Source organism: Pelophylax lessonae, assembly GCF_965119305.1.
Source record: "Pelophylax lessonae genome assembly, chromosome: 1".
NCBI lineage: Eukaryota > Metazoa > Chordata > Amphibia > Anura > Ranidae > Pelophylax > Pelophylax lessonae.
The window spans coordinates 105254689-105272371 of NC_138768.1; positions in this window are offsets into that span (position 1 = coordinate 105254689).

The window sequence follows — 17683 nt, forward strand, 5'->3', positions numbered from 1 at the left end:
CGTGAATTGCATAAGGTATGGGACCTGTGGGTTACTTCTGATCACACTATACCACCTAGTACTCAATGCTTGGGAATGACAGATGTCTTGCTGAATTTCCTTTTTCATTTTTCTGAAATGTTTACCTGTATGCAATGTTTGGTAAAGATATTCATTTTAACTTGTAGAAGAATATGTATAGTATATTTGGTCCTTTAGCTCATGGTCCCTGTGTAGTAAATGGATATTATACAAAGATATATGGTGATATATGAGCACAGTTTGCTCAGTTTTTCCTTTGTGACATTTTTTCTTTATTTTACACTTGCAAAAATGTTATGTACAATCCTTTTGAATGTACAATAAAAATTTGCCTTAAAAAAAAAAAAATTGTTGCGATGGTGTTTTTATAAATGGCTGTAATTGGTTATTGTAAATGCCAGATTGAATCAATCGCTATTTGGAGTCTGGCTTCATCTGAATGGAAATTGCTCTATTCATACAACTCGGCTCTTCAAAACCAGTCATACTTCATAAATCCTGATCTAATTTTGAGTAAATGCTAAGTCCTCTCTCCTCTCTGAGGGTTGTGTATGGAAATTTAGGATGATCTTTGCTGAATCACCTGGTCACTTGCCATTTTGTAACAGTTTCAGCCATCTCAGAGATGTCTCCAAGTCTAATGGAAGTATATGTCTGGATATATCTAATACTTGACAAACATGTTTTTTAGGGAGTTGATGTCTCATTATTTACGGTATATTGCCGGGGACATTGCCGGGCAAAAGCACCCTACCTCTGGACATCAAAAGCCACCAGAAGAGCCAACACCATGTCATCCTTACCTTGGAGAACAGTTTCGATGTACATGTAATGTTATTCTGTGATTGTATGAATATGACGTAATTAGCAGTAATGATCAATGATGTTTTAAATTGACTTTAATCTTGATATGCAGAGCATATAAAAACGATACAATCTAATGAGGGTTCAGTGGTCTTTGTCTTGTAAGTTGACTACCCCTTGCATGTCATCAATAAAAGTTTATCTAAATTGAAATTACTCAGAGACTGTTGCTATTAGTTCCTGGAAAATCCTTATATGGAGTTAGTGACTCTAGAACTGGACTTATGCTACACTGAACTGGACTCTATCAGAACCAAAAAAGCGGAACAATCTTGTTAGGTATTTTTCAATTTTTTTCCTCTATTTTACTGTTGCTATATATAAATAGTTTTTTGCACTGTTTTCCCTTTCTTTCTTTAAAACCATATATAAAAATCGAAAAGCTGATTCTCTAAATGCTTTAAATAATGTCAGGCATACTGTATGCAAAAAAATCATACAAAATTATATTATTGTAACGTTTGTTCGATTTTCTAATAATTACTGGATGAAAAAAATAATGCGTTTCAACAAAAGTTGTGAAATTTGTATTGAATGAAATTTGAAAGGTTAGTGTGTTTCCTGCATGGTCTTTCAATTTTGAATGCACACATGCAAGAAAATTGTAAACTGGAAGATCTTTAGATAACGAATGCTCGTTTCTACACACAACTGAAGTAGGAATACACAGGAGGGAGAGCCCAGATGCAAAGGTCAATATATATTTTGTCACTTCCTTTTTATGTGAACAAAACCATTGCACAGAGCAGGTAAATTTGACATGTTTGTTATTTTAAAGAAAAAAAATGGGATTTTTGACTTACCGTAAAATACATTTCTCTGATGTTCATTGATGGACACAGCTCCTGAGCTTCATAACCATTGGGTTATACTGCCCCCTACAGGAGTAGAAAACTAGGCAGAAAAATAATCTAGCTATGCCTATGGGCAGTCCCAGGGGGTATACTCCCTCTCCCTGCTATAGGTACTCAGTTTTGTTACAAGCAGTGTCAGAAAAATTACAACTCCACAGAGGGTGGGCGCTGTGTCCGTCAATGAACATCAGAGAAATGGATTTTATGGTAAGTCAAAAATTCCATTTTCTCTTTCGTTCATTGACAGACACAGCTCCTGATCTTCATAGCCATTGGGAAGTCCCAAAGCCGTATTAAACATGAGGGGTGGGAACAGCGAAACAATTACCCAGGCTAAACAGTAGCCAACGAGGCAACAGGAGTCCAACCAAAACAACTAGAGTCCACCTGAAAAAAACAGTACACCCTCAAAGAAGATCAAGTTCTCTAAACAGCAGCCTGCAAAACCTTGCGGCCAAAAGAAGCATCCGCAGATGCCAACACATCCACTTTATAGAACTTTGTGAAAGTGTACACCGACGACCAGTTGGCCGCCTGATGTCGGAAGGCCCAGGAGACACTGAGTACCCAAGTAGAGTGCGCCTTGACAGGGAGAAGAGGAACCTGACCCTTGACGGAATAGGCCTGAATCACCATCTGTCTGATCCATCTGGAAATGGTCGCAGAGGAAACGGATAACCCCTCACAAATAGTGAGTCTGACTTCCTAAAAGACTCCGTAGCTGCCAGGTACACCCTAATTTACCGGACCACGTCCAAGGCATGCAAGACAATTTCCTTCGGATGTTTCGGACACAGGGAAGGCAAAACAATGTCCTAATTCAAATGAAAATCAGAGACAACCTTTGGGAGGAACGGCGTAAGCAAGGGAGTCTCCCGACGATTCTCAAATCACCAAATTGAGGTCCCAAGGCGGCAACGCGGACAACACTGGAGAAACCAAATGTCAGACACCCCGAAGAAAGGTACTTACCAGGAAGTGTGTGGCCAAGGGTCATTGGAAGAAGACCACCAAAACTGACACCTGGTTCTTGATGATACTCAAGGCCAATTTCTGTTCAACCCCCCCATTGAAGGAGGGTCAAGATCCGAGCCACCGAGAAGGAGCGAGGATGAACTCCAAGAGACTCACACCACACTATGTACGTCTTCCATGATGGTAGATCTTCCTAGAAATAGATTTCCTAGATTTAACAGCATTGGAATCACCGATCCAGATAAACCTCTATCCATCAGCACCTGGCGTTCCAACAGCCAAGCTGTCAAAGCCAGAGACTGTAAAGCAGGATGGAAGATTGGTCCTTGGGACAGCAGATCATCCCTGAGTGAAGCTTCCAAGGAACGTCAGAAAACAGCCGCACCAGATCGGCGTACCAAGCCTGGTGAGGTCAGTCCGGAGCCACTAAGGTGACCGGAATCCCTTCTGCCTCAATCCTGCTTAGAAGTCTTGGCAGAAGCTTAAGAGGAGGAAAGGCATAAATCAGATGATACTGGCCACACGGGGCCACCAGCGCGTCTGTGGCGTCTGCCAGAGGATCCCGTGACCGAGCCACAAACCTCTGCACCTTTCTGTTGAGCCGAGACACCAACAAATCCACCTCGGGGATGCCCCACCGAAGACACAACTGATGAAACACCTCCGGATGAAGGGACCACTCCCCTTGGTCCAACATCTGCCAACTGAGGTAATCTGCCTGCCAGTTTTCCACCCCAGGAATGTATATGGCGGAGAGGGCTGGAATGAACCATTCTGCCCACCTTAGAAAGCTGGCTACCTCCCGAGCCGCCAGGACACTTTTTGTGCCCCCATGGTGTTTGACATAAGCCACGGCCATGGCATTGTCCGATTGAATGCGCACTGGACATCCCTGAAGACGATCCATCCAACGTTCCAGACACAGTCTGACCACTCGAAGTTCCAAGACGTTGATCGGTAGTCTGGACTCTTCCAGTGTCCAGATCCCCTGAGCAGAATTTTTGCCGAGGACGCCTCCCCAGCTGGACAGGCTGGCGTCTGTTGTGACCACTGTCCAATACAAGGGGAGGAAGAATTTGCATAGAGAAGCGCCAGAGAATGAAGCCACCATATTAGGGACTCCTTCGTTTCCCGGCTCAGCCGGATCTGATTGTCCAGAGACTGCAGAGTCCCATTTGGTCAGAATCTCCCTTTGCAGGGACCTCATATGGAACTGTGCAAACTGAACCATCTTAAAGTAGACACCATCAGGCCCAGCACCTGCATGGATGACCATCTGCTGGACAGCAGTAGAGGAATTGCAGCATGCAATTTCTGGAGCTTGTCCAGAGGAAGGAGCACTCTGGCTAAGGCTGAGTCCGGGGTCAGACCCAGATAGTCCACCTTCGTGGACAGAACCAGAGCAGACTTCAGAAATATCAGAATCCAGCCGAACTCCCTCAGAGTTCTTATGGTGATTTCCAGGTTTTCCATCAGAGCAGTGGGGGACTTCGCTCATAGAAGGAGGTCAGTCGACCCTGAGGGATGGAAAAACTTCTTATGAGCCGAGAACACGAACCCACTTCTACGACAAGGTTCCTTGCCCTTAGTAGCCTGCGGAAGAAAAGTACTCTTTCCCCCTGTGAGACCTTTAATGATGTCATCCAGGGTAGCCCCAAATAGGCGATCCCCTTAAAAGGGGAGATCAGTCAAGGCCTTTTTAGAAGTCTGAACTGCAGGCCAGCATTTAAGCCAAAAGACACGCCGAAGGATTGCGCTGAAACAAAGAGCCAAACCACTAGGCGAGCCGCATCCAAAGATGCATCACAGATAACCTGCAGCCCCTGGATCAGCTCGTCCTCCAGCTCGGCAAAGACAGGGGGGAACTTTTCTCCCTCCAGATCATGACGCAAAAGCTTAGCCCACTTGGTCAGAGTTTGCGACACCAGGGCAATGGTGAATACCAGCCTCAGTGCCAAACCAGCCAGAGTGTACATATTGTGGGCCACAGCCTCCACCTTCCTGTCAGCCGGATCCTCAAAGGCCGTGGGACTCTTCAACCAGAATTATGGTTGCCTTGTTCAATCTGGAAACCGGAGGGTCCACACTGGTGGAACAGTTCACTTCTTAATAAGGGACTCCTCATAGGGGTAACGCCTAGTAAATCGCTTAGGGACCTCAAGGGGATGCTGGGGAAAGGAAACACCTTTGCTGCTCTGGATGGCTTGTGAGTGCCAAAGGGAACCTGCGCCTCTGTCGCAGCTGCAGCTGTGTCTTCCCTCTTCAAGGTCTCACGCACAGATACAATTAGTGCTTCCACCAGCGCCTTTTCGTGCGCAGTTGCAGATGTTGAGGAATAATCCTCACTATCTGAGGATTTCAGGCGCGTGGTCGCATACCCAGCAGGGTGACCCACATCTGCGGTGGTCGAATCAGATTCAGGATCTGATGAGGCAGAGGAAGGCGGGGGCGCTTTCTGCTAGCCCGTTGCCTGAAAACCACCTCCACCCGGGACACAAAGGACTCCAGGACCACCGTCAGTGAATTGATGGATGGTTGGGACCCGGAAGGCCCCACAACCTCAGAGAGGGGGTCAGGTGGGGAGATGTGCTCCAAAAACTCCATAAGTCACCAGGCGGACCCCAAAAAAAGTGTAAAATACTGCAAAGGGACAACCCCCACCGTGCTGGCAGCACCACCCCGTCGCCAGGCACAAGCACTAAGCAATCCTTAGCAGAGACAGAGAGAACCCCACCAAACTCTCCACCCAGTAGAAACACCTGCAGCCACCAGGATAATCTGCACTCTATGTGCGGCGATCAGGAAGTGAAAAGATCCAGGAGTAAGCACCAGGGCATGAGGAGGGGCTCCCACTGTCGAATTCGCCATCCACAGGGCTCCACTGTTATGGCTGCCACTATTTTTAATGGTAAACCACTGCAAAATGGCCGCCGGACCACACAAACATGGCCACCGTGCAGCGAAACACACAGGCTACAGCAAAATGGTGGCCTCGCGTGGCACCACAAGGGATCCCTAGGCCTCTAGGACAGGCCCAGGCAGGACGGGGGGCCCTGGCTGAAGCGTCCACCAGGTACAACCAACCCTCCCCCCCTGCACAGCCGATCATCCGGTCGGCGGCGGCGCACCCACCTGGCCCTCATCGACAGAACAGCGCCCTGCCCCCACCCCAGGAAGTGGACCAGACCAGCCACACAGCCCCAGCATAAGTGGAGGGGGGGTAGGATGGGGGACAGATGACAGGGGGGTGCCTGACGGGAAGGAGGGGAACCCAGGGGTCTGACCGTTCTAAGGAAGGGCCCACATCCACCCCAAAATCCTCCAAGGGGAGAGGGGGGACAGTTACTCGCTATACCAGGAACCAGATGGGCACCGCTCCAGAAATGGGGGGACTGTCGGCCAGGAGAGATGCTGCGACTTGGGCCGAGACCCAAAGCATTTGACTCGCAGGTCAGGCCCCGTCCAGTGGGGCTATGTTGTGGCTGACCTAGCGTGGAGCTGAGGTCTACGCACGCTCCCTGGCCAGACTAGGGTGACCACTGCATCTTGATTATCCAGCTCATCACCCAGTCCAGCAGTTGATTGTATAACTCACAGGAAAAAAACTAGGAGAAAAAATTTCTATCTGAAAGGAAAAAATTGCCAAGACCAGAGATCCCAGCAAGGAACTAGGTCCTTACTCCTGACTAAGCAGGAAAAAACTGAGTACCTATAGCAGGGAGAGGGAGTATACCCCCTGTGACTGCCCATAGGCGTAGCCAGATTCTTTTTCTGCCTAGCGTCCTACTCCTGTAGGGGGCAGTATAACCTAATGGTTATGAAGATCAGGAGCTGTGTCAGTGAAAATAGGTTTTGAAGCACTTTAAAGGATCCTTGTGTCTTTGAAAATGTTACCATCTTTTAACCTATGTAAGATCCTTGTCTGGCATGACAGCATGTATTACAGATGATTCATATTTATTGGGCGAATGGTTTGGGATGAGCAAAAGTTTGGCTCGAACATTGCCTGATGACCTGTTTAGCGAATACCCAAAATTGCGGGGCCCTCTGCGAGATGTTAGCCCGCCAAGCGCCACACAATGCACTGCGTGCTGCATGGTGCATTCTAGGGCCCTAATTGGATAAAGCCTTGCACCTGACCACTGTTCAGGTGCAAGGCTTTACCAATTAGGGCACAGAGCACTGTCAGAGCCCTGATTGGACAAAGTGATGATGACTTTGTTCAATCTCAGCTCAGTGCTCATAGTACCACCCCACACTATAAAATGTTCCCTCCCACAGAAAGCTGTTGCAGTGTGTTGTTGGAGTGGAGATAGAGCAGGGCTCTGCTTGCTACTAGCGAGTTATTGTGTGCGCTTATTGTTACTTTGAGTGTAGAGTGTTAGTGTAGTGTTATTATAGTGTGTTAGTATAGTGTAGTGTTATTATAGTGTGTCAGTATAGTGTAGTGTGAGTATAGTGTGTCAGTATAGTGTAGTGTGAGTATAGTGTGTCAGTATAGTGTAGTGTAAGTATAGTGTGAGTATAGTGTAGTGTCAGTGTAGCGTGTTAGTGTAGTGCAGTGTTTACCACAGCATTATATAACATTTAGTGCTGTATACCCCTTTTTTTGTCCCCTGCCTGCCCTCTTCTTTTTAAATTGTCACTGGCAGTTTTTCTGACTGAGACGCTGGTGTTCGCCCTTATATATTTTGCATATTTTTAATAGTTTTTACATTTTTTTTCAGCGTCAGTCCTCAATTTAAAGTGCACCAAACACCACATTTCATTCAATAAAGTGCATCCAATCACACAGGAAAACAAGGAGAGGCAGATGTTCTCATGCCACTATGAGGGGGCTAGAAGCATCTGTGTCCACAGGCAAAGGTGGACGTGGTCTGTTCTCAGGCAGGGCATCATTTCCTCTGTTTAGATATGTTGCCTGTGCTATCCAGCCACAGCATGTAGAGCAGGTGGTAGACTGGCTTACTAAACCATCCTCATCCTCCTCATCCTCAATGACCCAGGCTCACACTAGTGTGCAGCCCACCTCAGCTGCCAGAGCAGCTTATTCTGCTTCTAGAAGGTTACGGGGTAAATGCAACAGCAACACCTAAAGACCAATTTTTTCGCAACTGTTTGACAGGGGCATCAAATTTCAGTTTTTTTTTCAGCAAGGCCAATTCTTGCTTTCATCAAGAGTATTTCTGTAGGGTTATGGTGTGAAGGCACCACCAACACTCAAAGCCCAAATTTTCCGCACCTGTTACTTTTATCCAAAGTCTGCGAAAGAGACACCTGACTTTATCTAAAAAAAAAAAAAAATTGGTAATCTTGGCCTGAGTGTACTATAATTTGGCTTCTTCACATTAGGCTTGCTCACTGTGATGCACAACTTTGTTATTTCCATCCAAAGTCTGCCAAAGCGACACCAGAATTTATCTAAAAGATGTTGAATCTTATTCAGAGTGCACTAAATTGTGGCTCCAAGCCGTTGTTTACTAAATAAAGAAAGCTTGCAGGAAAAATCTATTTAAATGTCATCTTTTTTCTTTACAAATGCCAGCTTTGCTGCAGCAGGTTCTATACACGATACAGATGTGCCACTTTATCGGCAAACTAAGGAGGCCCCCTAGGTACTATATTTAAAGGAATTTTTCATTTTTGCTTCACTTTGAGCATCATTACAACCACTGCTCCTTTAAAAACGATTAAAAAAAAAAAAAAAATTGAATTGGTACATGTCCCCATACGGCAGTACCTGGGCCCCGTACCCTTTTTATGGCCAATAACTTGCAAATAAGCCTTCAAAATGAGGACTTTTGATTTTTCAAGTTCAGGTCCCATACACTTTAATAGGGTTCGCGGTTTGGGTCCAAACTTTTGAGATGTTCGAGAGTTCTGGCACAAACCAAACAGGGGGTGTTCGGCCCATCTCTACAGTGCATCTGGAAAATATTCACAGCACTTCACATTTTACACATTTTGTTATGCTACAGTCTTATTCCAAAATGGATTAAATTCATTATTTTCTTTAAAATTCTACGAACAATACCTCATAATGACAACATGAAAGAAGTATGTTTAAAATCTTTGCAAATTTAAAAAAAAAAAAAAAAAATCACATGTACATAAGTATTCACAGCCTTTATTATGACACTCAAAATTGAGCTCAGGTGCATCCTGTTACCACTGTTGAGATATTTCTACAACTTGATTGGTGTCCACCTGTGCTAAATTCAGTTGATTGAACATGATTTGGAAAGGCACACCCCTGTCTATGTAAGATTCCACACCTAACAGTGCATGTCAGAGCACAAACTAAGTCATGAAGTCCAAGGAATTGTCTGTAGACCTCACAGACAGGATTGTAATGAGGCACAGATTTAGGGAAGCACAGTGGCCTACATCATCCGTAAATGGAAGAGGCTTGGAACCTTCAGGACTCTTTCTAGAGTGGGACGCCCAGCCAAACTGAGCAATCGGGGGGAGAAGGGCGTTTCTCTGTGGAGAAAGGAGAACCTTCTAGAAGAACAACCATCTAGAAGAACCAGCAGCACTCCACCAATCAGGCCTGTATGGCAGAGTTGCCAGACGGAAGCCACTCCTCAGTAAAAGACACATGACAGCCAGCCTGGATTTTGCCAAAAGGCACCTGAAGGACTCTCAGACCATGTGTAACACAATTCTCTGGTCTGATGAAACAAAGATTGAACTCTTTGGCCTGAATGGCAAGTGTCATGTCTGGAGGAAACCAGGCACCACTCATCACCTGGCCAATACCATTCCTACAGTGAAGCATGGTGGTGGCAGCATCATGCTGTGGGGATGTTTTTTTAGTGGCAGGAACTGAGAGACTAGTAAGGATTGAGGAAAAGATGAATGCAGCAATGTACAGAGACATCCTTGATGAAAACCTGCTCAAGAGAGCTCTGGACCTCAGACTGGGGTAAAGGTTCATCTACCAACAGGACAACGACCCTAAGCACACAGCCAAGGAAACAAAGGAATGGCTACAGGACAACTCTGTAAATGTCCTTGAGTGGCCCAGCCAGATCCCAGACTTGAACCCAATTGAACATCTCTAGGGACATATCTGAAAATGGCTGTGCACCAACGCTCCCCATCCAACCTGATGGAGCTTGAGAGGTCCTGCAAAGAATGTGAGAAGCTGCCTAAAAAAAGGTGTGACAAGCTTGTAGCATCATACTCAAAAAGACTTGAGGCTGTAATTGGTGCCAAAGGAGCTTCAACAAAGTATTTAGCAAAGACTGTGAATACTTATGTACATAGGATTCTTTTTGTTTTTCATTTTTATACATTTTCAAAGATTTCAAACAAACTTCTTTCACTCTTCTGTCATTATGGGGTATTGTTTATAGAGGAAAATAATTAATTTTTTCCATTTTGGAACAAGGCTGTAACATAACAAAATGTGGAAAAAGTGAAGCGCTGTGAATACTTTCGGGATGCACTGTATTTGGTATGCTACAGCAGATATTGTGAACAGTGCATATTTTGGTTAAAACATGTTGTTTGTTTGTGTAGAGGGTTTACTGTGTAATTACCTGACCACAGTGATGGTTACGAATGGCTTGATTTTGCTTGTTTTAAGGTACAGAAAATGGCGGAATAAAATTGGTGCAGTATTACTACTGATACTAAACGTGAAAACTTGCCCTCTGGCTGTTTTTAGGAAGCCAGCAGCTGTCAGCATCCTAACAACGATGGCTCATCCCCATCTAGCACGTTCAGCTGTTAGCCGAGGATTCCTGGCTAACAGTGAAATGTGAAAAATGGGGCGGGGATTGCTTAACCACTTTACAACCGGAGGATTTTGCTGTCTTCCGTCCAGGCCACTTTTTGCGATTCGGCGCTGTGCGACTTCAACTGACAATTGCGCGGTCGTGCGACGCCGTACCCAAACGAAATTTACGTCCTTTTTTTCCCACAAACAGAGCTTTCTTTTGGTGGTATTTGATCACCTGTGCGATTTTTACTTTTTGCGCTATAAACAAAAAAAGAGCGTTTATTTTGAAAAAATAACAATATTTTTCACATTTTTTTATATGAAATTCCCCCCAAAAAAAGATGTAAAAACCAATTTTTTTAAAAGTTTTTGGCCAATTTGTTTTATGCTACATATGTTTGGTAAAAAAAATCGCAATAAGTGTATTTTGATTGGTTTGCGCAAAAGTTATTGCGTTTACTAACACAGGGAAAGATTTCTGTCATTTTTGGTGTTTTTTTTTTAACGCGTAATGGCGGCGATCTGCGATTTTTTTTTGCGGGACTGCGACATTGCGGCGGACAGACCGGACCCCTGACTGACATTTTTGACACTTTTGGGGGTACCAGTGACATTACTGCAGTAATCAGTGCTATATATATGCACTGTTACTGTAAAAATGACACTGGCAGGGAAGGGGTTAATTTTATTGGAGAGGGAGGGGTTAATGTATGCCTGGTGCTTACTGACGTGTAGGGGGGGAGGTGACTGTGTGATTCATGGACAGATCGGATGTCCAGCTATGCTGAACAGTCCGATCTGTCACTCCCTGTCACTATGGAGATCCGCCCGCTGTGTTTACACACAGCGGGCGGATCTCCAGACTCGATCCCCGACGATCGGGTAAGAGCAGCGGCGATCGCCGCTGCTCCTCCCCTGGCCCGACTCCCGCTGTGAATGAAAACAGCGGGAGCGAGCCTCCGGCGGCGCGCAAGCGCCGCCCAGAAGGGGAGGAGTCCAGTCACGTTAATACTACGTGGCTGGACGGGAACGAGCCACTCTGCCGCAGTAGTATTACTGTGAGCGGTAGTAGAGTGGTTAAAAAAAACAAAAAACGGTATAGAGTTTTCCATTATAATTCATACCAAGCCCTTCAGGTCTAGTAACAAAAACAACATTTTTAATCTGGGATAAAAGGCCTAACTGGAGCATTCCCAACTTTATTTTATCAATGGGGATGGGTGCGTTGAATGTGAGTGATATGATGGTTTTGGTGTACACTCTTCTTACAGCTTAAGGCACAGGAGGACAGTAGCAAGTGAATGCTGCACTTTAAGCACTCCAAGCTTAAAAAAAGATCCTAACAATATAAAAAACAATACCCCCAAAATACCACCCCTGAATCAAAAGAAGCCAAACCTTTTTCAAAGTCTTATTTTTAAAACTTGCAACAAAAAATAGTTTATCCTAACATAAAGACCAAATCAACATAAAATAAAAACGAATATACCCTAAAAATAAATGAAACCCCGAAATACCACCATTTTTTAAAGAAAGCCTTGCAGCAACAAATAAATAAATAAATAAAAGAAAGTTTGCTATGGATGCGACAGCAGCTAAAAGTTACCAGTGACCTCAAAATAAAATGAAAGACAAAAAAGCACCCAATAATAAAAACAAACCTTAAAGTTCAGAAAAGAGGTTGATTGCCCAAAATAAGCTAAGTATCATAAATAAAGCACAGTTTACTAATTGGCCCTAATTTCTGCCTATGAATTTTAGTATTCCCTATGCTTTCTATACAATATCTTCCAATTCACTGACGCCGTGGCTGCTCTGTGCGCCCTCTTTTTTAGTGAGATGGCTGGTTTATACAAAAGCCCCCTCACTGGCCCTCCCAAGCCTACTTGCCATCTAAAGGCTGTGCAGTACAATATGGTTTTAAAACACATCTACTTGGCAATTCTGCACAACATTTTGCTTGAATTGGGAATTTTAAACCTGCAGGAATTACCTTAGATCCATGGTAGTGAACCCAAACCTCATTTCTGTACTTTACCCATGGAATCTCAAAGACACTAAATATACTAAGGCAGACAAAAAAACCAATGGGTACTGCAAATCACACATTTAGTTTTTGCTGAGCTACTATATTTTGTCAATAAAAAGTGCTCCATGAATGGAGGAAGGGCAGATGAATGAAAGGTCCTACTCTTCCATAGAAGGGACACTTTACATCGACTGTAAGTACTGTCCCCAGTGCTGATTTTTATTTTTTTTATTTTGGCTAATTTTCAGTTTTAATAGCATAAGTTCTTCAAACCAAACATTTATTACTGCCAAATTAACATAGTTCTAACAGCTTTTAATAGATTTCTAAACTACGCTTGATGCAATGGCAGTAGAAAAACCTGTATTTCCAGTTTAATGCCAGGGTTAAACCAATCCTGATTAAAGCTTATATGGCATACCATGTTAAGCAAAGGGATCCTGCTAAGTATCTAAAACATGTTACAGTCAACCTATCAGGTTCCACTTATGAACCACTTGTAATCCTAAGGACTCACTAAGACCTCATGTGTTGCAATAATGCATTAACACATGTTACATTAGGGGCTTGCTCATATGTGCCTTGATCTCTGAATAGCGATCCACTTTCTGCATTTGACAGGTGCTGAAGAGTTGTTATATCGCCTCCTTACTGCCTGCTTTAACCCTTTGAACCTGCCCGCACCACTGCTCCCCAAACCAGTGCATTGCAGGTGGTTGTGGGGAATCTGCAGAACAGCCCTATTCACTTGAATAGGTTGCAGAGCAATCGCCAAAAGCGACAAGAGGTGATGTGGTTGCATTTCAGCTGTGCCATGTGTACACCCCTGACCACTGCCTCTGTAGCTAAAGGGGGTAGGTTGTGAGAGGCTGTATAAATGCAGCTTAACCACAGGGTTTTACTGTCTCTTTTACTGTGAGAACAAGCCCTAAGGCAGTCCAGTCAAATAAAAGGGCTGCCAACCAGGGCTGTCTTTAAGACAGGGCAAAAGGGGCAGCTGCCCCAGGCCCAGTCATTGTTGTGGGGCCCAAAGTTAGCTGCCCCTTGAGCCCACACTGCCCGCAAATAGTTGATAAGTGGATTTGGGAGGGTCCAAGCACATGTTTGCCCAGGGTCAAATTGATATTAAAGATGGCCCTGCTGCCAACACAACAGAATGGGCAAGAAAAACTGATATAAAGCATTTTATTAGACGCAGCAGATCACAACGCACATTAGTGTGTTATCATACGTTGTGGTGTGCTGCAGTGCATGCAGGTACATAATAAAATGGCAGTGCAAATCATGTATGATGCAATCTGTCACTTACTGAACAACATTTAGATTGAAGCACTGTAAATCATGAGGAACTTGGGTGGCATGGTTAGCACTTATGCCTTGCACAACTGGGGTCCTTGGTTTCAAATCTCAGCCAGGATACTATCTACATGGAGTTTGCATGGGTTTCTTTTGGGTACCTAGTTTTCCTCCCTCACAATAAAGAATTCTGGTAAATTAATTGGCTATTGCCTCAATAGTCCCTAGCCACTTGCTGACCATGCCTTTTCTGTAACTTTTTGTTTACAAGTTTAAATTCGTTTTTGCTAGAACATTTCTTAGAACCCCTAAGCATTTTATATATTTTTAGCAGAGACTCTAGAGAATAAAATGGCGAACGTTTCAATGTTTTATTTCACACTCTATTTGCGCAGCAGGCCATTCAAATGCAATTTAAAAAAGAAAATACACCTTAATGAATTGACAAAAAATAAAACGCTAAAGTACTTTAAAAATTGTGCATGCTTTCGGAATAGCGACATACTAGGGTACTTAAAAATCTCCATATGTGACGCTTTAAAAATGTTTACATACTACCTGTTTACAGAGGAGGTCTAGTGCTAGAATTATTGCTCTTGCTCTAAGCCTCGGTTCACACTTATGCGATGCGGGAAGGCTGCGAATTCGTAGCCTGTTCCCGCATCGCAAACGCACCCCTGCCAGTTCACACTGCCATATGCGATAAGCTGGGGGTGTCAATGAAATCTTAACGACACCCCCAGTTTGATCGCATATCGCAGTGCGATCTTGCAGTTCGCACAGGATCGGATCGCACAAGTGTGAACCACTGTGCGATCCGATCCTGATGCGGCTGCAAAAAAGGGTCCTGTGCGTCTTTGCTGCGGGTGCGGTGCGAATTTAGCCATACAAAGTATATGGCTAAACTCGCACCGCACAGCCGATCGCATGTAATGAAGGAGCAGTGCGCTCCGACATTACATGCGATCGCCGCAGCCGCACATGTGTGAACCGGCACTAAGAGTATAAATGTATTAAATACCTTCTTCAGCTCTGGGTATACAAAGAAAAATGGGTCACAGATCCTGCCACAAACAGTACACCAAGCACCACTGTCACCCCTGCCCCATACACATCTGTCAGTGTCCCCATCACATCTGCACCAGTGCACAAAACGTCTGTCAGTGTCCCATCACATCTGTACCAGTGCAAAAAACATCTGTCAGTGTCCCATCATATCTGTACCAGTGCACAAAGCATGTCAGTGTCCCATCACATCTGTACCAGTGCACAAAGCATGTCAGTGTCCCATCACATCTGTACCAGTGCACAAAGCATGTCAGTGTCCCATCACAACTGTACCAGTGCACAATGCATGTCAGTGTCCCATCACATCTGTACCAGTGCACAAAATATGTCAGTATCCAATCACATCTGTACCAGTGCACAAAACATCTGTCAGTCCCCCATCACAGCTGTACCAGTGCACAAAATATGTCAGTGTCCCATCACATCTGTACCAGTGCACAATGCATGTCAGTGTCCCATCACATCTATACCAGTGCACAATGCATGTCAGTGTCCCATCACATCTGTACCAGTGCACAAAGCATATTAGTGTCCCATCACATCTGTACCAGTGCACAAAGCATATCAGTGTCCCATCACATCTGTACCAGTGCACAATGCATGTCAGTGTCCCATCACATCTGTACCAGTGCACAATGCATGTCAGTGTCCCATCACATCTGTACCAGTGCACAAAGCATATCAGTGTCCCATCACATCTGTACCAGTGCACAAAACATCTGTCAGTCCCCATCACATCTGTACCAGTGCACAAAACATCTGTCAGTCCCCATCACATCTGTACCAGTGCACAAAACATCTGCAATAGTGCAATAGTGTACCATTGTGAACTCTAAACTGGTAACCAGTAAAGGCTTATAAAGCGCCGCCTATGGAGATTTTCAAATACCGAAGTTTGGCGCCATTTCATAAGCCTGCGCAGTTTTTAAGCGGGATATGTTTGGTATCTATTTACAAAGCACAACGCCATATTTTATATTTTATCATAAATTTGGGTATTAAATTGTCTCTGTGTGCATTGAAATTCATTAAAATGTATTTATGCATTAGTGTGTAAATTGCGTTAGAAAAACTGCTGCACAAATGCAGATTTTATTCTTCAGGGTCCCTGCTACAAAAATATATAATGTTTGGGGGTTCTAAGTAATTTTCTAGAAAAAATAAAGATTTTTACTTGTAAACAAAAAGGGTCAGAAGAAGGCCTGGTCTTAAAGTGGATTATGGCTGAAGGTGCTATTTGGATGTTGCGTTTATCTATGTGGCCAGGCTGTGAAAAAGTCTCACATGTGTGGTATCGCCATACTCAGGAAGAGTAGTAGAATGTGTTTTGGGGTGTAGTTGCAAGTATGCCAATAAAGTGTGTGAGAAATAACTTGTTAAAATTACATTTTTGTGAAAAAAAAAAGAAATAATAATCATTTCTTAATTTTCCAAAGAATTGTGAGGGAAAAAACTACAACTTCAAAAACTCGCCATGCCTCTTAATAAATACCCTGGACTGTCTACTTTCCAAAAAGGCGTCATTTGGGGGGTATTTGTACTGTCTTGACATGTTAGGGCCTCAAGAAATGAGATAGGCCGTTAGTACATCAGGTGTGATCAATTTTCAATGATTGGTATCATAGTTTCTAGACTCTATAACTTTCACACAGACCAAATAATATACCACCTACTTATTTGCAAAATTTTATAACAGAAACAAAGAAAAACACATTTTTTTCAACATTTTCAGTCTTTTTTCATTTGTGGCGCAAAAAATAAAAACCCCAGTGGTGATTAAATACCACCAAAAGAAACCCCTATTTGCGTGAAAAAAATGATAAAAAATTAATTTGGGTATAGTGTTGCATGACTGCATAATTTTCATTCAAATTGTAAGAGTGCTGAAAATTGGCCTGGGAAGGAATGGGGTAACTGTAAATTAACCACCTCCCACCCGGCCACTGCACATATACGGCCGGGTGGGAGTCTCGTCCTTCTGATCGGACGTTCCCGAACGTCCTGCAGAAGGAGCGAGATTGCGCCGCCGCGGGCACGCGCAGCGGCGCGATCTCGATGTGCCTGTGTCCCTCGGACAAGTCACGCACCATCGTGGTCCATTGACTGCTACAGGAATCGTTCTAATAGGAGCAACACAAGTCGCTCAGACTTAGAAAAAGGGTCCTGTACTACTTTCGGGCGACCTGGAGCGACTTGCATAGACATTCATTTTATGAAGTCCGTGCAAGTCGCGCTGAAGTCGCGGTGCACGCGACTTCACAGGCGCCCCCGAAGTCGTGCCGTTTCAGTGTGAACTTAACTGACACGTAAGAGGGTGAATTTGTCTGACTATTAATGTTCCCCACCATCACAGCATAATGCTTACCTATAGTCTACTCAGTGAATTGGTTTTCTTTTCCTCCGCTCAGTAAAATGGTGAAACCAACATCTAGAGTTTGGAAAAATTTCCATATTGTGAGAAGAAATATTCCTTTCCAAATACTACATGGATGACAAAACACATCCTTGCATACCAGAGGAGCCTTACAGGCCCTACAGACAAAATACTTTATGGAATGAAATGAAATGATGAGGACCATAGTGAAAGTGCCAGTAGTTTTTCCCTCCAGAGTTCTCATTTCAGAAACACTCTTTCTGCTGCTTCTGGATTATCACAAATACAATTTTAAAAAAGCAAGTTTAATTTATTTACTGAATAAGCTGTATTTTTTTTTTTCAAGTATAATCCTTTTATATAGACTGCATTACACATTCCCAGTGTAACAAAATGACTTTCACTTTTTAAAACTACCCCGCACTTAATTTTTTTTTTTCTTAATTTTTCCAACATTTTTATTTTTTTCCAGA